Below are 23,514 nucleotides of genomic sequence, written 5' to 3' on the forward strand. Positions count from 1 at the left end.
GGCCATCTTCAAACTGGTTTGGTAACTATTGTTGTAAGAGAACTCTGCATATGGCAAATTGTTGTCCCAACTAGATCCATAATCTAGTGCACAAGCTCTCAGCATATCCTCCAAAATCTGATTTACCCTCTCGGTCTGTCCATCTGTCTGTGGATGAAAAGCTGTGCTGAATTCTAGCCTGGTACCAAAGTTTCATGCAACTGCTTCCAGAACTTTGAGGTAAATTGGGTTCCTCTATCTGATACGATACTCCTTGGAACTCCATGCAGACATACGATCCTGGTCATGTATATCTTTGCCAACTTAGCACTGGTGTAAGTGGTCTTTACTGGGATGAAATGAGCTACTTTCGTCAATCGATCAACTACAACCCAAATTGAGTCATAGCCTGAACGAGTCCTGGGTAATCCCGTGATAAAATCCATGCCTAGCTTATCCCACTTCCATTCGGGTATCGGCAATGGTTGTAACAATCCTGCTAGCTTCTGATGCTCTGCCTTTACTCTCTGGCATACATCACAAACTGCTACATACTCCGCTATATCCTTCTTCATTCCGGTCCACCAGAAAATATCCTTCAAATCCAGATACATCTTGGTATTTCCAGGATGAATTGAATATGGTGAATCGTGTGCCTCTTGCAAAATCAACTTCCTGATCTCCGGGTCATTGGGCACGTAAACACGGTCTTCAAACCATAGGGTGTCTTGCTCATCCTCACGAAATCGTTTAGCTTTTCCTTTGCTCAGTTTCTCTTTTATAGTGGCAATCTCTTTGTCAGCTTTTTGAGCTTCTCTGATTTTATCCATCAAAGTTGACTGAATCTCCAATGCTGCTACATAGCTTCTCGGAACTATTTCTAAACATAGTTCATGAAGATTTTCTGCTAACTCCTTGGGTATTTCTCCCGTCATTAATGTATTGACATGGTTCTTGCGTCTTAATGCGTCAGCTACTACATTAGACTTTCCGGGGTGATAACGCAATCTCATATCATAATCCTTGATAAGCTCCAACCATCTCCTTTGTCTGAGATTCAACTCCTTCTGGGTGAAAATGTACTTCAAACTCTTATGATCTGTGTACACTTCGCAATGGTTTCCAATGAGGAAATGTCTCCATGTTTTCAAAGCATGCACTACGGCTTCTAACTCCAAATCATGCGTAGCATAATTCAACTCATGGGGCTTCAGTTGTCTTGAGGCATATGAAACAACTCTCCCTTCCAGCATAAGCACTGCTCCAAGTCCTCGACGTGAAGCGTCGAAGTACACCTCATAATCTTTGGTCTGGTCTGGCAAAATCAACACTAGTGAGGTAACCAAGCGTTTCTTCAACTCCTGAAAACTAGCCTCACACTCCTCTGTCCATATGAACTTGGTATCTTTCTTCAACAAATCAGTCATAGGCTTCGCAATCTTTGAGAAATTCTCAATAAATCTCCGGTAGTATCCTTCGAGTCCAAGAAAACTCCGGATCTCTCCAACTGTTGTTGGGGCTTCCCACTTGGTCACGGTTTCAACTTTAGCGGGATCTATTGCTATACCTTCTCCGGATATAACGTGTCCGAGGAATCCTACTTCCTTCAACCAAAACTCACATTTGCTGAACTTGGCATATAATTGGTGTTCTTTGAGCTTTCCAAGTACCAAACGCAAATGCTCCTTATGTTCCTCTTCATTCTTCAAATAAACAAGGATATCATCAATGAACACTACGACGAACTTATCCAAAAACTCCATAAACACTTTGTTCATCATGTTCATAAAATACGCAGGTGCGTTAGTCAGACCAAATGACATAACGGTATACTCATACAGCCCATACCTGGTAGTAAAAGCTGTCTTCAGAATATCTTGTTCTCGAATCTTCAACTGGTGGTATCCTGATCGCAGATCGATCCTGGAAAATACCTTCGCACCTTGCAATCGATCAAACAGATTGTTGATCATTGGTAGTGGGTACTTGTTCTTGATCGTTACTTCATTCAATCCTCGATAATCAACAACCATCCTTAACGATCCATCCTTCTTCTCCACTAGAAGTACTGGCGATCCCCAAGGTGAAGAACTTGGGCGAATATATCCCTTATCCAGTAATTCCTTAATCTGCTTCTTAATTTCCACCAAATCCTTTGCTGGCATCCTATATGGTCTCTTTGATATTGGCCCTGTGCCTGGCAATAGCTCAATCAAGAACTCAATATCTCTATCCGGTGGCATGCCTGGCAACTCTTCTGGAAATACATCAGGGAAATCCCTTACCACTGGTACTTCCTCCTGCACAACTCCTGTTAGGCAATTTACTTGGGTCCTCTTTGGCACATGCCGGGATACATACTTGATCCTTCTCCCTTCTGGTGTGGCAAGCAAAATTGACTACTAGCACACTCAATATTCCCTTCATACATTGATATCCATGCCTAATATCACATCCAATCCTTGAAATTCCAATACTATTAGGTCCGAGGGAAAAACATAGTTACCAATCCTTAATGGTAACCGATCACACCATAGACTAGCCACATACTCTGCTCCGGGCGAGGTTACTAACATGGGTGACCTAAGGGCTTGGGTTGATAGGTTATACTTATCCACAAATTTCCTTGAGATGTATGAATGCGATGCTCCAGTATCAAAAAGAACGAGTGCAGTAAATGACTTAACCAAAAACTTACCTATTACTGCATCGGGCTGAGCTTCAACCTCCTCCATGCTGTGGTTCACCTGTCCCCTATTGAAAGGGTTCGGCTTCTTCCCAAAACTTCCATTGCCATTTTGGCCTTAAGGACATTCATTGGCATAATGTCCGGTCTTCGAACACTTATAGCAAGTGACTTGGCTTAGGTCCTTCTTGGCTGGGGTCGAGGGGTTGGTGTGGTTCTGGCCGTTGCTTCCTCCATTGCCATTACCATTCTTGGTGCCATTGTGACTGTGCGAGCTACCTCCTCCATGGGTATGCTGAAAATGTCCTCCTGGTCTAGGGGTAAAACGTGGCTTCTGCTAAGCTCTTGAATTGTACTTTCCTTGTCCATACTTCCTCTTGCGATTCTCAATTTGCTGCTGCTTCCCTTCAATCATAAGAGCACGATCTACCAACTCCTGGTAGTTGTTGAAGGTGGCTACCATCAACTGCATGCTCAACTCATCATTCAGTCCTTCCAGAAACTTCTCCTGCTTAGCTGCATCCGTAGCGACGTCATCTGGGGCTTAACGTGCTAACTTACTAAATTCCTCCACATACTGGCCAACTGTCCGTCCTCCTTGGCGCAAGTTACGAAACTCACGCTTCTTCATGGCCATAGCTCCTGCTGAAACATGGGCAGTACGGAAAGCCTGCTGAAACTGGTCCCATGTGACAGTGTCGACTGGGAAAGTGGCTGTGAAATTCTCCCACCATGATGATGCGGGTCCTTCTAGCTGATGTGCGGCAAACTTCACCTTCTCCGCTTCTGTGCATCCTGCTGTGGTCAACTCCCTAGCTGTCTTGCGGAGCCAATCATCTGCTACTATCGGCTCAGTGCTACTGGAAAACACCGGCGGATTCAGCCTAAGAAAACGGGCTAAGTGGTCAACAGGTGGTGGTGGTGGTGGGTTGTTGTTGTTGTTCCCCTGATTCTGATTCTGGACTAGCAACTGCATCAATGTGTTCTGCTGCTGGATCAACTGGGTGAGCTCCGGTGGAAAGGCAAATCCGGGGTCACGTCTCGGAGGCATCTGAGGGTTTAGAAAAGATGAGATGTAAGAACAGAGGGGGTATAAAGAGAAAACACTACCGATATGCACATGAGGCAAAAGCAAACAATTCACTTCATTCAATCAAACAAGGGCATACAATCGATCTAACTATCGCAAAAGTGCTCAAACTACTTTATTTACATGGTGGACTACTACTACTGATGAGGTGGTCTACTAGAAATATTCCTCGGTCGTTGACTCCATAATATCTGCTCCAGCTTCATCAACATAGTCATCATCGCTACTATCTGGTTCCGAGTCGGTGCCATCGATGATGATGTAGTGTTCCAGGTTAATCTCCTTGGGTTCTTCATCTTCATCTACTGGTGTCGGGCCTCCCATAAATATTCCAATCTTCTTGATCAGGTCGTCATTCTTCTCCACCAATACTTGAATTTCTTCTTCATAATGTTCACATGTAGCCTTGAGTTCTTCCTCTAGTTCCTTGATTCTAGTCTTAGCCTTCTTTAGATCTATCATGTCGGCACACATCTGGTTTTCCTGTCGTCGAATGTGCTGGTTTAATTCCTGGATAAAAGTTGCGATTGATCTATCCTTCCTGGTGTTGATCATCTCCCAGTGTTCATCTTGGCGCCCACAAATCTGGTAGATGGTATCTTTGAGATCCTTGCGGTAGACTTCTCCAATGCGTCCCATGGCTTTGTGATCTGCCATGCTCTTTCCTAGACTCCAAGTTGGTGCATCAAAAGAAAACTCTATGGATTCAGTGACTGGCATGAACGTCCTTCCTAGAACTTGAACTTGAATCATCCAGCGCTCTTCTTTCGGTAAAGTGGCGTTGTAGGTTCCCGTGAAGCTTGGTACTCCTATATTCAGGTATCTAGTGACTTCCTTCAAGTGGCGTCCAAAGGGTGTATCTTCATCCGGTTGTGTGAACTTGTTCCTTGCATCCGCCATCCTAAAGAGTAGAAAAGATGAGAAGTCAGAAGAGAGGAGAGTGAATAGTGATCTAGGTCTTTTAGCTTAGTGGTCGTGTCCTACAGTCAGCGTGTGCTCTGATACCATCTCTGTAGCGACCAGACCTCAAACGGTCTGATCTCTGTGCTCCGGTGTCATCCCTCGATCAGTAATGCTGACACCACACAGTACTCGGAGGATTTATAGCAGAGTAGCAATCACACACTTATTACATCGAGTGTCTCATAAGAGAACTTATTACAATAAATATGGCTTAAGGCCATCTAATAATGATAACAGCGGAAGGCTTGGAAGATAAGTGAGTCCATCAACTCCAACGGCATCACTGAGTATAGAACCACGACCTAAAACTCCTTAATCGTCGTCTGAAAAGTCTGCAACATTAACGTTGCAGCCCGAAAATAGGTCAGCACATGGAATATGCTGGCAGGGTAACACATAGAGAGTAATGGAATGAACAGCTATACTAAATGCATATCTGGCTGGTGGAAAGCTCTATGATTATAGTTTTGCGTAAAGCCAATTTTTCCCTACTTCAAAGGAATAAATTTATTTAACTATCATGATAGTTGTTAAACATTGAGAATGGTTGACAGCATTCTCAATCCCCATTAAGCATCATCATTAAACATAACCCAACCAAATTAATTTAGAGTAACATGTTGAGATTCACATGATAATCCAGGTACTAGATACTCAAGATGTCCATAACCGGGGACATGGCTAATCATGATTAGTTTTTTACACTCTGCAGAGGTTTGCGCACTTTTCCCCACAAGACTCGATCGCCTCCATTTGGTTTCTCGCACTACATGGTGTTTGAGAAGACGGATGACCGAGACATAGTCTTTCAGAAGCGCTAGCACCTTACGGTCCTGTAGACCGTACCACCTACATCCCCTACATCTGCTAGTCTACCACTGTAAGAGTTCGCACAACTTAGTCAACTATGCTAGAGCCCATAATAGCTTGTGGCTGCACACGGAAGTTTCTAGTATGAATAGTCTCATGATCCCTTTGAGCCTGGGTGGCGGTCCAAAAGAAAATAGGCAAGTCCTGGAATACCCAGGTGCCTCAATCCACCCAGATGTGTGTTTAAGTTGCCACCTTAGATAAACCATTAATTATCAATCTCACATTTGTCAATGGATTTCACTCACCCAATCCACGTCTACTAGCAAAGCATGGCATAATAAGCAAACGTAGAAGTAACTCCCAAAGGTTTGACAATAACTGGTAATAGGTCAGACCTCATCTACTTCCCATCCCACAATTTAATTAGATCCTAATCATGCAATGTGTGAGGATTGATCTAATGCAATAAAACTGGGTAGTAGGAAAGGTATGATCAAAGTGTTACTTGCCTTGTTGATGATCCGGGAAACCTGGCGATTCGAAGTAACGGGCGGCGCACTCCGGATATTTTATCGCAAACAAACAAACAAGCATACAATAAGTACTCATCTAATGCACAAGTGAAACTAAAATAAGAGATCTAACCAGAAGGTTCAACTTAAGAACTCCGGTTGGCAAAAAGAATCGAATGGAACGAAGCAACGAAAGTCAAACGGCGAAAGAAAACAACTTCGTTCTAGAAATCTGGATCTAGGGCAATTTTTATAGTAGAAAAATCTTGTTTAGGTTGGTTAAACGGATAGAGGGTTTCGATACGAATCCCTAGGCACTTGAATCGCCTGATTCCGATAAACGAGCGAAAAGTTAAACTAAAATGAAAATCGGATCAGAAATCGCGATCAAAAAAATTGCCGACTTAATCCGAGAAAAGAAAAACGAAGAACAGATTAATGAACGAACGTTCGTTATCTGAAACTAAACGATGAACGCGTTCGTTAAAACAAACAAATCGGTGAACGTTCACTAATTAAGTAAACCAGAGAAATAAACCGATGTAGGGTTTTCAAAAAAAACCGAGCAGTTTCTTAAAAAAACCGAACGGCGAACGGCGGCGGCTATACCTCCGGCGAGGTATTCCGGTGGGCGGGGCGGTGCTCCGGCGGCGGCGGCGGCTATGCGGGGCGGCGGGGCGGTGGTGACGTGAGGGCGGTGGGGTGGCTTGGTATTTAAGAGAAGGGGGGTGCTGCCTTGGGGAGGGGGTCGGGCGGCGGCGAGGCGGCTCCGGCTCGGACTCCTCCTGAGTCTGGCGGCTGCTCGAGTGGGAGGCGGCGGCGGCTGGGCCGGCCTGGCTCGGCTGGGCCCTTGGCCCAGTCGGGCGCGGGTTTTTTTTAAATATTTCGCTCGGAAGAAAAAGAAAAAGAAATACTAAACGGACTCCAAAAATTCCGAAATAAATTTTCACGGGCTTCTAAAATCAAGCCTCACAAGGTGAACATTTATTTGGGACCTAAATTAGTATATTTATATTTGAAGACCTCTCTTTCTTTATTACTTCCTATTAATTGCAACGATGACCAAAACTATGTTTGTCAACCCTCAACAACTTTTATTCATCATAATTTTTCTATGTGAGCTCATTGCTCTCCATGAGATCCATATGATCTCTTCGTATCTTTTTACTTCTTTCTCTTTCTCTTTTATTTACTTAAGATCATGGCAAAAGAATCAAGCCCTTGACTCAACACTAATCTTTATTATATAGCTCAGGGGCTCGATTACATAGAAGGATAATAAAGCAAAACTCACAACTAGATCATACTAAGAACTTTTATTCTACTAGATCAAGATATTACCAAAAGGATCAAACTAAGAAAAACGATAAAGATAAAAGTGATGGTGATATGATACCGGGGCACTCCCCCAAGCTTGGCAGTTGCCAAGGGGAGTGCCCATACCCGATGCTTATTTCTTCTTTCTTGGTGAAGAAGGTGGAGTTGTTGATGATGGATAGTCACACATAGAGCATAGGAGGTCTTCAACTTGCGGATAATGCCTTTGAGTGCAATGATATGCTCCTTCAACAAAATATTTTCACGTGTGAGATACTTATTTTGTATACGAGCTAACTCAGTCATCTTGAAAGCTTCAATCTCAGTTGGGGTAAGAAGATTGTGATCAAGTTGAAGGATGTCCGCTATTGCTGGAACTTGGTCCTTCATTGTCTTCTTGATCCCTTCATCCTTGCTGATCTCCATGGGTTCTCCTCTCTTCAGCTCTATCTTCATTAGCCAAGCATCGTTGCCCTCATGGTTGGAGGAGGAGGGAGATGACATAGTGCCTGGCCTTGACAACCCCGACAGAAAACAGCTCGAAACAAAGACAGGAGATTTTTGCGTGATAGAGGAGTCAAAACCCCCGAGAGATTATATAATGAATTTTTACCGACCAAAATACGTGTCGTGTACGAAAACGGAGTGCAGAGAGCACACGAGGTGCCCACGAGGTAGGGGGCGTGCACAGGGGGGTAGGGTGCGCCCTCCACCCTCGTGGATCCCTCGTGTCCTTCCCGGACTGCTTCTTATTTTTCTATTTTTCTAAATATTCCAAAATGGAGAAATATTGCCTTAAAACTATTTTGGAGTCGGTTTACTTACCGTACCACATACCTATTCCTTTTCGGAGTCTGAAACATTCCGAAAAATGTCCCTTATGTATTCCTCCGGGGTTACGGTTTCAACAATATTGGTTTCAACATTTATGGGATTACTTGAGATATAATGTTTGATTCCTTGACCGTTCACCACCTTCGGATTTGTGCCTTCGAAGTTGTTGATTTTTATGGCACCGGAACGATAGACCTCCTCGATAACGTAAGGACCTTCCCATTTAGAGAGAAGTTTTCCTGCAAAAAATCTTAAATGAGAGTTGTATAGCAATACATAATCACCTACATTAAACGCATGCTTTTGTATTCTTGTGTAATGCCATCTTTTAACTTTTTCTTTAAACAACTTGGCATTTTCATAGACTTGGCTTCTCCATTCATCAAGTGAGCTAATATCAAATAGCCTCTTCTCACCGGCAAGTTTGAAATCATAATTGAGCTCTTTAATAGCCCGATATGCCATGTGTTCTAGTTCGAGAGGTAAGTGACATGCTTTTCCATAAACCATTTTATACGGAGACATACCCATAGGATTTTTATATGCAGTTCTATAGGCCCATAATGCATCATCAAGTTTCTTGGACCAATTCTTTCTAGATCTATTAACAGTCTTTTGCAAAATAAATTTGAGCTCTTTATTACTCAATTCTACTTGACCACTAGACTGTGGGTGATAAGGAGATGCAATTCTATGATTAACATCATATTTAGCAAGATTTTACGGAAAGCACCATGAATAAAATGTGAACCACCATCAGTCATTAAATATCTAGGGACTCCGAATCTTGGAAAAATAACTTCTTTAAGCATTTTAATAGAAGTGTTATGATCAACACTACTAGTTGGAATAGCTTCTACCCACTTAGTAACATAATCAACAACAACTAAAATATGTGTATATCCATTAGAGGAAGGAAAGGGTCCCATATAGTCAAAGCCCCAAACATCAAATGGTTCAATAACGAGTGAATAGCTCATAGGCATTTCTTGACGTCTACTAATATTACCAATTCTTTGACATTCATCACAAGATAAGACGAACTTACGGTCATCCTTGAAGAGAGTAGGCCAATAAAAACCAGATTGCAATACCTTATGTGTAGTTCTATCTCCAGCATGGTGTCCTCCATAAGCTTCGGAGTGACACTTGCGTAGGATCTATTCCTATTCATGCTCAGGTACACAACGTCTAATAACACCATCTACTCCTTCTTTATAAAGATGTGGGTCATCTCAAAAGTAATGCCTCAAATCATAGAAGAACTTTTTCTTTTGCTGATATGTGAAACTAGGTGGTATAAACTTAGCAACAATGTAATTAGCATAATCAGCATACCATGGAGCAGTATGAGAATCATTTATGACATTTAATTGCTCCTCCGGAAAGCTATCATCAATAGGAAGTGGGTCATCAAGAACATTTTCTAACCTAGACAAGTTGTCTGCAACGGGGTTCTCAGCTCCCTTTCTATCAACAATATGTAAGTCAAATTCTTGTAGCAACAGAACCCATCTAATAAGTCTAGGTTTAGCATCTTTCTTTTCCATGAGATATTTAATAGCAGCATGATCAGTGTGAATAGTTACTTTAGAATCAACAATATAAGGTTTGAATTTATCACAAGCAAATACAACTGCTAAGAATTATTTTTCAGTAGTAGCATAATTTCTTTGAGCATTGTCTAGGGTTTTACTAGCATATTGAATAACATTTAATTTCTTATCAACTCTTTGTCCTAGAACAGCACCTACAGCATAATTACTAGCATCACACATAATTTCAAAGGGTAAATTCCAATCAGGTGGCTGAACAATAGGTGCAGAAATCAATGCTTTCTTAAGTATTTCAAATGTTTCTATAGAATCATCATCAAAAACAAATGGTATATCTTTTTGTAATAAATTAGTCAGAGGCTGAGAAATTTTTGAGAAGTCCTTAATGAACCTCCTGTAAAATCCGGCATGACCAAGGAAACTTCTTATACCTTTGATGTCCTTGGGACATGGCATCTTTTCAATATCATCAACATTGGCTTTATCAACTTCAATAACTCTTTCAGAAACTTTGTGCCCCATGACGATACCTTCATTAACCATAAAGTGGCACTTTTCCCAATTCAATACAAGATTAGTTTCTTCGCATCTCTGAAAAACTCGATCAAGGTTGCATAAGAAATCATCAAAAGAAGATCCATAGACGGAAAAGTCGTCCATGAAAACCTCACAAATATTTTCACAAAAGTTAGAGAATATAGCCATCATGCATATTTGAAAGGTAGCAGGTGCATTACATAAACCAAAAGGCATACGTCTATAAGCAAAAGTACCAAAAGGGCATGTAAAAGTAGTCTTTGATTGATCTTTGGCTGACACAGGTATTTGAGAGAAACCAGAATAACCATCTAGAAAGCAAAAATGTGTATGTTTGGATAATCTTTCTAGAATTTGATCGATAAAAGGTAAGGGGTAATGATCCTTTTAGTTGCCTTATTTAATTTGCGGAAATCAATTACCATCCTATAACCTGTAATAATTCTTTGAGGAATCAATTCATCTTTATCATTAGGAACGACAGTAATACCTCCCTTCTTAGGGACACAATGGACATGACTTACCCACTGACTATCAGCAACGGGATAGATTATACCCGCCTCAAGGAGCTTTAGTATTTCCTTTCTTACCACTTCATTGATTTTAGGATTTAGCCGTCGTTGATGATCATGAACTGGTTTAGCATCTTCTTCCAAATTAATTTTATGTTGACATAGAGTGGGACTAATGCCCTTAAGATCATCAAGAGTATACCCAATAGCAGCACGGTGCTTCTTCGGAGTTTTCAATAATCTCTCTTCCTCATGCTCTGAATGGTTAGCACTAATAATAATAGGATATATCTTTTTCTCATCAAGATAAGCATATTTAAGAGTATAAGGTAACGGTTTAAGCTCAAACACGAGATAACCCTTGGGTGGAGGAGGATCCCCTAGGATTTCAACTGGTAAATTGTTTTTTAGAATAGGTTCTTGTTTAAAGAATACTTCATCTATTTCCCTTCTTTCATTCATAAGCATATCATTTTCATGGTCTAACAAATATTGTTCTAAAGGATCACTAGGAGGTACGGCAATAGAAGCAAGACCAATAATTTCATCCTTACTAGGTAATTCTTCTTCACGGTGTTGTCTACTAAATTTAGAGAAATTAAATTCATGAGTCACATCATCTAAATCGATAGTAACAACATCTCTTTTGCAATCTATGGTAGCATTAACAATGTTCAAGAAGGGTCTACCAAATATAATGGGGCAAAAGCTATCTTGTGGGGAACCAAGAACATGAAAATCAGCAGGATATTTAGTTTTCCCACAAAAGACTTGAACATCTCTAACAATTCCCATTGGTGAAATAGTATCTCTATTGGTAAGTTTAATTGTGACATCAATATTTTCCATCTCAGCAGGTGCAATATCATGCATAACTTCTTTGTATAAGGAATAAGGTATTGCACTAGCACTAGCACCCATATCACATAAGCCATGATAACAATGATCTCCTATTTTAACAAAAATAACATGCATGCCTACCACAGGTCTAGGTTTATCTTTAGCACATGGTTTAGCTATTCTAGCAGTTTCATCACAGAAATAAATAACATGTCCATCAATATTATCGGACAAGAGATCTTTAACAATAGCAATATTAGGTTCAACTTTAAGTTGCTCAGGAGGTGTATATGTTTTAATATTTCTTTTACGAACTACGGTTGTAGCTTTAGCATGATCCTTTATCCTAACAGGGAAAGGTGGTTTCTCAACATAAGAAGTAGGAACAATAGGGTCATTATCAGTGACAATATTTTCTTCAATTTTAATAGGTGCAACTACTTTTACTTGAGGATGATATTTAAACCACTTCTCCTTGGGGAGATCAACATAAGTAGCAAAAGATTCACAGAAACAAGCTACTATCTCAGAGTCAAGTCCATATTTAGTTCTAAATTTACGAAAAATATCGGTATCCATAAAAGATTTAACACAATCAAAACTAGGTGTTATACCTGACTCCTTACCTTTGTCGAGGTCCCAATCTTCAGAGTTGCGTTTAATTCTTTCCAATAAATCCCATTTGAATTCAATAGTCTTCATCATAAAAGAACCAGCACAAGAAGTATCAAGCATGGTGCGATTGTTATCAGAAAGCCTAGAATAAAAGTTTTGAATAATCATTTTTCTCGAGAGCTCATGATTGGGGCATGAATATAACATTGATTTAAGCCTCCCCCAAGCTTGAGCGATGCTTTCTCCTTCGCGAGTCCAAAAATTATATATGTAATTGCGATCACGATGAACAAGATGCATATGATAAAACTTGTGATGAAATTCCAATTTCCATCGTTTGTAATTCCAAGACCCCATATCATCACATAGCCTATACCATGTCGATGCGTCTCCCTTCAAAGATAAAGGGAGACCTTCTTCTTAACAACATCTTTGGGTACACCTGCAAGCTTAAATAGTCCACAAACTTCATCCACATATATTAGATGCTCATTAGGATGTTTTGTTCCATCTCCTAAAAAGGGATTAGCTAGTAGTTTTTCTATCATACCTGAAGGAATTTCAAAGAGGACATTTTCATTTTCATTTTCAGTAGGTTGAGTAGGTTGAGGAGCAACTCTTTGCTCTACTGGTCAGGGTGAAGATACCCCGAACAAGCCCCTCAGAGGATTACTTTCAATAATAACAAGTGACAGTAAATTTCAGCACACTATATAAATTTTCCTTACCAAATTCCACCTACCAAAGGCGCTTCACTCCCCGACAATGGCGCCAGAAAAGAGTCTTGATGACCCACAAGTATAGGGGATCTATCGTAGTCCTTTCGATAAGTAAGAGTGTCGAACCCAACGAGGAGCAGAAGGAAATGATAAGCGGTTTCCAGCAAGGTATTCTCTGCAAGTACTGAAATAAGTGGTAACAGATAGTTTTGTGATAGGATAATTTGTAACGAGCAACAAGTAACAAAAGTAAATAAAGTGCAGCAAGGTGGCCCAATCCTTTCTGTAGCAAAGGACAAGCCTGGACGAACTCTTATATAGAGAAAAGCGCTCCCGGGGACACATGGGAATATCATCAAGCTAGTTTTCATCACGCTCATATGATTCGCGTTCGGTACTTTGATAATCTGGTATGTGGGTGGACCGGTGCTTGGGTACTGCCCTTACTTGGACAAGCATCCCACTTATGATTAACCTCTATTGCAAGCATCCGCAACTACAACAAAAGTATTAAGGTAAACCTAACCATAGCATGAAACATATGGAACCAAATCATCCCCTTATGAAGCAACACATAAACTAGGGTTTAAGCTTCTGTCACTCTAGCAACCCATTATCTACTTATTACTCCCCAATGCCTTCCTCTAGGCCCAAACAATGGTGAAGTTTCATGTAGTCGACGTTCACATAACACCACTAGAGGAGAGACAACATACATCTCATCAAAATATCGAACGAATACCAAATTCACATGACTACTAATAGCAAGACTTCTCCCATGTCCTCAGGAACAAAAGTAATTACTCACAAAGCATAAACATGTTCATAATCAGAGGGGTATAATATGCATATAGGATCTGAACATATGATCTTCCACCAATTAAACCAACTAGCATCAACTACAAGGAGTAATTAACACTACTAGCAACCTACTAGCACCAATCCCGGACTTGGAGACAAGAATTGGATACAAGAGATGAACTGGGGTTTTGAGAGGAGATGGTGCTGATGAAGATGTTGATGGAGATTGCCCTCTCCCGATGAGAGGAGTGTTGATGATGACGATGGCGATGATTTCCCCCTCCGGGAGGGAAGTTTCCCCGGCAGAACAGCTCAGCCAGAGCCCTAGATTGGTACCGCCAAGGTTCCGCCTCATGGCGGCGGAGTTTCGTCCGAGAAGATGGATTCTTATTTTTTTCCCATCGAAAGACTTCATATAGCAGAAGATGTCCACCGGAGGGCCACGAGGGGGCCCACGAGGTAGGGGGCATGCCCCCCACACTCGGGGGCAGGGTGTGGCCCCCCTTGGTGAAGTTCTTGCTCTCAATATTTTTTATATATTTGGAAAATGTCTTTCGTGGAGTTTCAGAATATGTCTCTAATATTTGCTCCTTTTCTAGCCCAGAATCCCACCTGCCAGCATTCTCCCTCTTTATGTAAACCTTGTAAAATAAGAGAGAATAGGCATATGTATTGTGACATAATGTGTAATAACAGCCCATAATGCAATAAATATCGATATAAAAGCATGATGCAAAATGGACGTATCAGGAACCAAGAACAAGAAAATCAGTAGGGTATTTAACTTTCCCACACAAGACTTCAACATCTCTAACAATCCCAACTGGTGAAATACTCTATTGGCAAGCTTAATTGTAACGCCAATCTCTTCTATCTTAGCTGGTGCAATATCATGCATAATTTGTTTGTATAGAGAATGAGGTATTGCACTTGCACTAGCACCAATATCACATAATCCATGATAGCAATGATCTCCTATTTTAACAGAAATAGCAGGCATGCCTACAATAGGTCTATGTTTATTTTTAGTATCAGGTCTAGCAATTCTAGCAGCTTCATCACAGAAGTAAATAATATGCCCATCAATATTATCGGCCAAGAGATCTTTAACCATAGCAACACTAGGTTCAACTTTAATTTGCTCAGGGGGTTTGGGTGTCTTAATATTACTTTTTTGACCACAGTTGAAGCTTTAGCATGATCCTTTATTCTAACAAGGAAAGGTGGTTTCTCAATATAAGCAGTAGGAACAACAGGATCATTATAAGTGATAGTCTTTTCTTCAACTTTAATAGGTGCAACTACTTTTACTTCAATGGGAGGATTATATTTAAACCACTTCTCCTTAGGGAGATCAACATGAGTAGCAAAGGATTCACAGAAAGAAGCTATTATCTCAGAGTCAAGTCCATATTTAGTGCTAAATTCACAAAAAGCATTGGTATCCATAAAAGATTTAACACAATCAAACTTAGGTGTTATACCTGACTCCTTACCTTCATCGAGATCCCAATCTTCAGAGTTACTTTTAATTCCTTCCAATAAATCCCATTTGAGTTCAATAGTCTTCATCATAAAAGATCCAGTACAAGAAGTATCGAGCATGGAGCGATTACTGAGAGAAAGCCGGGCATAAATTTTTTGAATAATCATTTCTTTTGAGAACTCATGATTGGGGCATGAATATAACATTGACTTAAGCCTCCCCAAGATTGAGCGATGCTTTCTCCTTCGCGAGGCCAAAAATTATATATATAATTCGATCACAATGAACAAGATGCATAGGATAAAACTTCTGATGAAATTACAATTTCAATCAGTTGTAGTTCCATGATCCCATATCATCACATAGCCTAAACCATGTCAATGCCTCTCCCTTCAAAGATAAAGGGAACACCTTCTTCCTTATAACATCCTCGGGCATACCTATAGGCTTAAATAATCCACAAACTTCATCCACATAGATTAGGTGCAAATCGGGATGTAATGTTCCATCACCTGTGAAAGGATTAGCTAGCAGTTTCTCTATCATACCTAAAGTAATTTCAAAGTAAAAAAATTTAGTAGGTTCAGTAGGTTGAGGAGAAACTCTTTGCTCTACTGGTTGGGGTGAAGATGTTGGGGAATGTAGTAATTTCAAAAAAATTCCTATGCACACGCAAGATCATGGTGATGCATAGCAACTATAGGGGAGAGTGTAGTCCATGTACCCTCATAGACCGTTAAGCGGAAGCTTTATACAACACAGTTGATGTAGTCGTACATCTTTGCGATCGACCGATCCTCAGTGAGGGAATCCTGGATTAGGGGGTGTCCGGATGGCCGGACTATACCTTCAGCCGGACTCCTGGACTATGAAGATACAAGATTGAAGACTTCGTCCCGTGTCCGGGAGGGACTTTCCTGGGCGTGGAAGGCAAGCTTGGCGATACGGATATGTGGATCTCCTACCATTGTAACCGACTTTGTGTAACCCTAACCCTCTCCGGTGTCTATATAAACCATAGGGTTTTAGTCCGTAGGACAACATACAGAACAACAACCATACCATAGGCTAGCTTCTAGTGTTTAGCCTCTCTGATCTCGTGGTAGATCTACTCTTGTACTACCCATATCATCAATATTAATCAAGCAAGATGTAGGGTTTTACCTCCATCAAGATGGCCCGAACCTGAGTAAAACTTCATTACCCTTGCCTCCTGTTACCATCCGGCCTAGACGCACAGTTCGGGACCCTCTACCCGAGATCTGCCAGTTTTGACACCGACATTGGTGCTTTCATTGAGAGTTCCTCTGTGTCGTCGCCGTTAGGCTTGATGGCTCCTACGATCATCAATAGCGATACAGTCCAGGGTGAGACCTTCCTCCCCGGACAGATCTTCATCTTTGGCGGCTTCGCACTGCGGGCCAATTCACTTGGCCATCTGGAGCAGATCGAAAGCTATGCCCCTGGCCGTCAGGTCAGATTTGGAAGTTTAAACTACATGGCTGACATCCGCAGGGACTTGATCTTCGACGGATTCGAGCCACTGCCGAGCGCACCGCACTGTCACAATGAGCATGATCTAGCTCTGCCGCCGAACAGTGCCTTAGAGGCCGCATCCACATCGGCTTCGACCCTTAATTCGGAGCCAACTGCGCTGATCGAGGATGGGTGGTTGGATGCCGCCTCGGGGGCTGCGATCCCAATGGCGATCGAGCCGAACACCAACCCCGCACTCCGCGAGACTCGTGACTCCAAGGAGCCGGACTCCTCTCCGGACTCCGAACCCTCCGCGCCGATCATGGAGTTTACTGTCGCGGACATCTTTCAGCACTCGCCTTTCGGCGATATTCTGAAGACACTAAAGTCTCTCTCTTTATCAGGAGAGCCCTGGCTGGACTACGGTCAGCAAGGTTGGGATACGGACGATGAAGAAATTCAAAGCCCACCCACCACCCACTTTGTAGCCACTATCGACGATTTAACCGACATGCTCGACTTCGACTCCGAAGACATCGACGGTATGGACGCCGATGCAGGAGACGATGAAGAACCAACGCCTATTGGGCCCTGCAAAGCCACCTCGTCATATGACATATACATGGAGGACACCCCAAAAGAAGGAGATGGCGATGGAACAACGGAGGATGACCCCTCCAAGAAACAGCCTAAGCGCCGGCGTCAGCGGCGCCGCTCAAAATCCCGCCAAAGCAAATACGGTGATTCCAGCACGGGAGATAATAATACTCCGGAGAGTGCCGAAGAAAACCCCCTCTAGCAAGATTCAGCACAGGAGGATGGAGAAGCCAGCCCTCATGAGAGAGCGGCAGACAAAGAGGTCGAGGACGATAATTATATGCCTCCCTCCGAAGACGAGGCAAGCCTCGACGATGACGAATTCATCGTGCCAGAGGATCCCGTCGAGCAAGAGCGTTTTCAATGCAGGCTTATGTCCACGGCAAGAAGACTCAAGAAAAAATAGCAACAGCTTAGAGCTGATCAAGATTTGCTAGTCGACAGATGGACTGAAGTCCTTGCGGCTGAAGAGCATAAACTCGAACGCCCCTCCAAGAGATACCCAAAGCGCAGTTTGCTACCCCGATTAGAGGAGGAAGCACTTAAACCTACATCACCAGTACTTGATACGGCCGACCGGCCACCTCGTGGCCGCGACAGAGAGGCCTCTCGGCCCTCCACTCAAGCCGCACCCCGTACCAAGGCAGGGGAAAATGTGCCAGACCTGCGAGATATGTTGGAGGACAAGGCAAGGCAAACAAGATCGATCTACGGATCGCGTGGGCGCCCCATGACTCGAGACGATAACCATCATGCCGGACACAAGTCCGGTAGGGCCGAACACATGAGACAAAGCTCATTGGAGCTACGCCGTGATATAGCCCAGTACAGAGGTGCCGCACACCCACTATGCTTCACAGACGAAGTAATGGATCATCAAATCCCCGAGGGTTTCAAACCCGTAAACATCGAATCATATGATGGCACAACAGATCCTGCGGTATTGATCGAGGATTATCTCCTTCATATCCACATGGCCCACGGCAATGATCTCCACGCCATCAAATACCTCCCACTCAAGCTTAAAGGACCAGCTCGGCATTGGCTTAACAGCTTGCCAGCAGGATCAATCAGTTGTTGGGAGGACCTGGAAGCTGCATTCCTCGACAATTTCCAGGGCACTTATGTGCGACCACCAGACGCCGATGACCTCAGCCACATAATTCGGCAGCCAGAGGAATCGGCCAAGCAATTCTGGACACGGTTCCTAGCAAAGAAAAATCAAATAGTCGACTGTCCGGACGCAGAGGCCCTAGCAACCTTCAAGCACAATATGACCAAGAAAAGCCAAAATCTATGGAAGCACTCACGACACTCATGACCCGCTTTTGCGCGGGAGAAGACAGCTGGCTTGCTGGTAGCAACAATATGACCAAGAACCCTGGTAATTCGGATACCAGGGATAATAGTGGCAGTTCGTGTCGCAACAAGAAGAAGCGCCGCATTAACGGCGACAATGCCAAGGATACGGCAGTTTATGCCGGATTCAGAGGCTATAAATCCGGTCAGCGGAAAAAGCCATTCAAAAGAAATCCTAGGGGCCCGTCCAGTTTGGACCGAATACTCGACCGCTTGTGCCAGATACATGGCACCCCCGAAAAGCCGGCCAATCACACCAACAGGGATTGTTGGGTGTTCAAGCAGGCAGGCCAGTTAAATGCCGAAAATAAAGACAAGGGGCTACATAGCGAGGACGACGAAGAGCCCCGGCCGCCGAACAACAGTGGACAGAAGGGTTTTCCCCCACAAGTGCAGATGGTGAACATGACATACGCAACCCACATCCCCAAGAGGGAACGGAAGCGCGTGTTAAGGGACGTATACGCGGTAGAGCCAGTCGCCCCAAAAAAAGTTCAACCCATGGTCCTCCTGCCCGATCACCTTTGATCGAAGGGACCATCCCACTAGCACCCGTCATGGCGGATTCGCTGCATTGGTTCTAGACCCAATTATTGACGGATTTCATCTCACTAGAGTCCTTATGGACGGCGGCAGCAGCCTGAACCTGCTTTACGAGGATACAGTGCGGAAAATGGGCATACATCCCTCGAGGATTAAGCCCACCAAAACGACCTTTAAAGGCGTAATACTAGGTGTAGAGGCCAACTGTACAGGCTCGGTCACACTTGAAGTGGTCTTCGGATCTCCGGATAATTTTTGAAGCGAGGAGTTAATCTTCGACATAGTCCCATACCGCAGTGGCTATCACGCACTGCTCGGGCGAACCGCATTCGCCAAGTTCAATGCGGTACCGCACTACGCATACCTTAAGCTCAAGATGCCAGGCCCTCGAGGAGTAATTACGGTCAATGGAAACACCGAACGCTCCCTTCGAACGGAGGAGCACACTGCGGCCCTTGCAGCGGAAGTACAAAGCAGCCTCTCCAGGCAGTTCTCTAGTCCGGCCATTAAACGTCCGGACACCGTCAAGCGCGCCCGGAGTAACCTACAACAAGACCGCCTGGCACGTTCCGAGCAGGCGTAGGAAAGCGACCCCAACCCCAGCCCTAGCAAAAATGCGACACCAGTGCTTCACGTACATAACTACGCTCTAGAAATACCATGGGTACAGGGGGAGGGGCACCATCACGGCACGCCCGAAACACGGCTTAAACCGCACCAGGGGCTGCTGATTTTTTAATTTTCTCTTACTTTCACTCAAACATTTTAGCTCAGATAGTACTGTCGGACTATACCGGAAGAATGAATTCACTCTCACTTCAAAACCCACTTCCTACAATCCGGTCTGAACCTTTGGGTAGGCTCCGCAGGATCAACAACCATAGCTGCACGGAGTACGGTAGAATTCCCCGGTACGGTCATTCGGGAAGTCCCCCCGAGGACGACTCCCATACAATTCTTGCGAGAGCTGGAGAAGCGTCTACGGGTAAAGCACCGTATCCATATAACTGCCTGCCACCTATGCTCCGACATCCATTCCAAGTTTAGGGACCTAGGTTATAGTATCCCTATCAAAGAGCTTACGAAGGGGATGAGCGGAAGAGGTCGTCTACTGGACGCGGTTCAACTAGCGGAGACTCTTGGAAAAGATGGACTAAAAAGTCCCCAAGTTAGCGTATTATGGGGGACCGTCAAGCACATCCGGCAAAGATCGAGGGGGATCTCGTTGTTGCATAGCTCAGGTCAGAGCAAGGTGCCATCAGGCGTTCAACAGGCAGTCTCACGATCGGGCATGAGTGTCCTGAAGAAGAAATTGTATACTCCCTTTGGTCGGAAGGCGGTGGGGGAAGGAAGGGGACACTGGGCGGGATCTTTCAGCAGCGAATTCCCCATACAGATAGAGGCGCCTATCAAAAAGATACTCCGAAGGCTTCGGGATCGAGGTCTCATTAGCCGAAGAAGACCCAGGCCAATCCAAATGGCCTCTTTGACCAACGTCAGTGACAGAGACATAGTAAATTGGTCCGCGGGCATCGCGATAAGTCCTCTGTCCTACTACAGGTGCTGCGACAACCTTTACCAAGTCCGAACGATTGTCAACTACCAGATCCGCTGGTCCGCTATATTCACCCTAGCCCACAAGCACAAATCTTCGGTGCGGAATATAATCCTAAAGTACCCCAAAGACTCAAATATAGTCAATCAAGAAGGTGGTAAGACCCTTGCTGAGCTCCCAAACAGCATAGAGCTTGGGAAGCTCGGACTCGGTCAAGATCCGAACAACGACGGAGCACTCAACTACATGTTTAATAAGTAGTTGTCTTTTTCTATTTGGATTTTAGCGAACAGGCATTTACATGAGATTAGTTGAGTAGGCTTGCCTTATCTGCTATAAGATAGCTAGTTGTGGGGCTTTCGGAAAAAAAAGGCTGAAGGCTTCGCTATCGCTCATGGCTTGTATTATATTCGTAGTCTTGTAGTCGGCCCTCCATGCCTCTTTAGTCTTTCTAATCCTGAGGCCTTTTTCCTTCATTCATTTTGCGGTAGCTTACGCGTCAGAAAAATAGAACCTTTCCGGCCCGGAAGATCGCTGCTTCGCTTCTGGCGACTAGCTTCTACCCACAATGGCTAAAGCTACCTTGAATCAATCAATGAATGAATGATTCGTAACCCCCATGGGTTCGAGGACCCGTTGGTCAAAGGAAAAGGGGGGTCCAGATTCCAGGACGGAGCCGTATGAGGCGAGAGTCTCACGTACGGTTCCTTTGAGAAGGGTGTGATACCACCACCTATCAGGCCCGACGAGCGGGCCACGGAGCTGCATCCCTACTCACCCGGTCTATGCACATCGCTCTTTCCAGGAGGTTGGCTGCCTATCCTAGATCTTCCCATTTCCAAAAAGATCCCTTGTTCGATCTGGTTTAGTATCAAGGTTCTTCTTTTTCTATTTCTATATATATGGGTCCGTGCAGCATTTCCACGATATCGTTATGATCAATTAATGGGACTTGGCCGGAAAGTGTTCTTGCCTCTATCATTAGCTCGGGTAGTCCCCGTTTCAGGTTTTTCAGTCACCTTTCGATGGCTCCCTTAATGTGGCAGCTCCTCCCTTGCTTGTTCTTGAGCGTGCAAGGCGCTCAAGACGGTGATTCTTGCTTAAAAAAGGGCTAAAGCACTCCAGCTTCGAAGCTGGAGTTTGCAACTTCAAAACTACAGGTTTTAGCCCTCCTGCTGGGTGGGCGCTTCCTTCGTCTATCGTATGTCTCGCTTGGCTTTGTCCCGAACCAAGGAGGCATGATGGTGGGCGCGTGCGTGTGCCGACTGCAGAGACTACAAGCCGACGCCGGAAGCGACTCACTTCTATTCTCGATTGGATATAGATGGGGAATCTCTATAGATCGTCTTTTTTCGACAACCTCTCTAAAACGCATACGAGAAAATTGCACTTCACGGCACGGCAAAAAAAAGAGCTTCGCTCGGTTGGCCCTCCTAGGCTTCCGCCTACTTTCTCTTCTCTTAAGTCTACAACAAGTGGGAGAGGCAGGATTCGAACCTACGTTGAAAACCTTCAACAGATTTACAGTCTGTCGCTTTTGACCGCTCGACCACTCTCCCCTTCCCGGGGATACGCCCTCCTCAAACAAAGGGTTCCTGAATAAGAAGGATGGCGGCCTTCGTTCTTAAGTTAAGAAGAGCAGATGGAACTATTAGATTTGCTAGCGTTCCGGGAGAATAAATAAGGTCATTTAGTAAGTTCATAACAATCCATTTATGTAAAGCAAGGGGCAAAGCTTCTACGACAGCTTCCCCCTCATTGCCATCGTCGGCCTTCCCCAGCTCCCCTCCTTCGTCGCTTCTGGCTAAGCATCTTTCGGCGGAGGAAAGGAGGCGACTAGTCGCTTCTGGCGAAGCAGCGAGTTCAAGAGCAAGTGAATGAACGAGCAGCGAGTGAAGTGCAACAGTCGTAAGTAAGGCTTGCCATGTTCCTAAAAGGAGTGACCATCTTTTCTTCCCTTCTACTGACACTGAGCGAGCAGCAAGCATAGGCAATAGTTTCCGTAGGGGTGGGGCGCAAGCAAGCGTTTTCAGGCTCCGCTAGCTAGCGTACTCTTCTGCTATCAATGAAACCGAAAGAAAAAACCAGTGCCCTTTCATATAGATCGAGACGCAGTACTTTTTCTTTACTTCTTCCATACTAGGAAGAATGGAAGGAAATCCTTCGATAACACTTCTTCCTTATTTGAAGAAATGATATCCAACGCCCGTGGAAACTCTTTCATTTCAAAAAAGTTCTTCTTCTTAAGAAGCAAATAACATTTCCTATTGATTTGTCCCCTAGACTAGACCTATGTAGATTCGGAATTATCCGTCGCTACACTGTTCCCAAGGACTAGCAAAATCGAAATAGCGAAATTCTTGGGTCATCTCAATGGGTTCAGAAACCACACGTTTCTCTGGATCATCATAGCGTACTTCCACATATCCACTCAGAGGAAAGTCTTTTCATAATGGATGACCCTCGAAACCATAATCTGTTGATATACGGTGTAAATCCAGATGATTGATGGAAGAAACACCAGACATATCCCATACTTCTCGCTCCCACCGGCCGGCTGATGGAAATAGACTGACTACCGGAGATATTCGTGTTACTTCGTCTGCACTTGTTTGTACACGAATGCGTGAGTTATACCGAGTACTCAGTAAATTATGGACAACTTCAAATCTTCGTTTTCGAGAGGGATGATCCACTCCGCAAATATCGATCGAAACTTGAACC

General features: G+C 43.8%; 1 non-coding gene and 1 pseudogene across 1 annotated transcript; both read right to left on the bottom strand.

The window, feature by feature from the left end:
- Positions 1-22,266: 22,266 nt before the first annotated feature.
- Positions 22,267-22,349, bottom strand: TRNAY-GUA (transfer RNA tyrosine (anticodon GUA)). The gene has a single exon. It is a non-coding gene; the product is annotated as a tRNA-Tyr (tRNA).
- Positions 22,350-23,081: 732 nt separating this feature from the next.
- Positions 23,082-23,514, bottom strand: part of LOC123132215 (NADH dehydrogenase [ubiquinone] iron-sulfur protein 3-like) — a 922-nt pseudogene continuing 489 nt past the window's right edge.

This window comes from Triticum aestivum, chromosome 6A (genome assembly GCF_018294505.1).
Source record: "Triticum aestivum cultivar Chinese Spring chromosome 6A, IWGSC CS RefSeq v2.1, whole genome shotgun sequence".
Lineage (NCBI taxonomy): Eukaryota > Viridiplantae > Streptophyta > Magnoliopsida > Poales > Poaceae > Triticum > Triticum aestivum.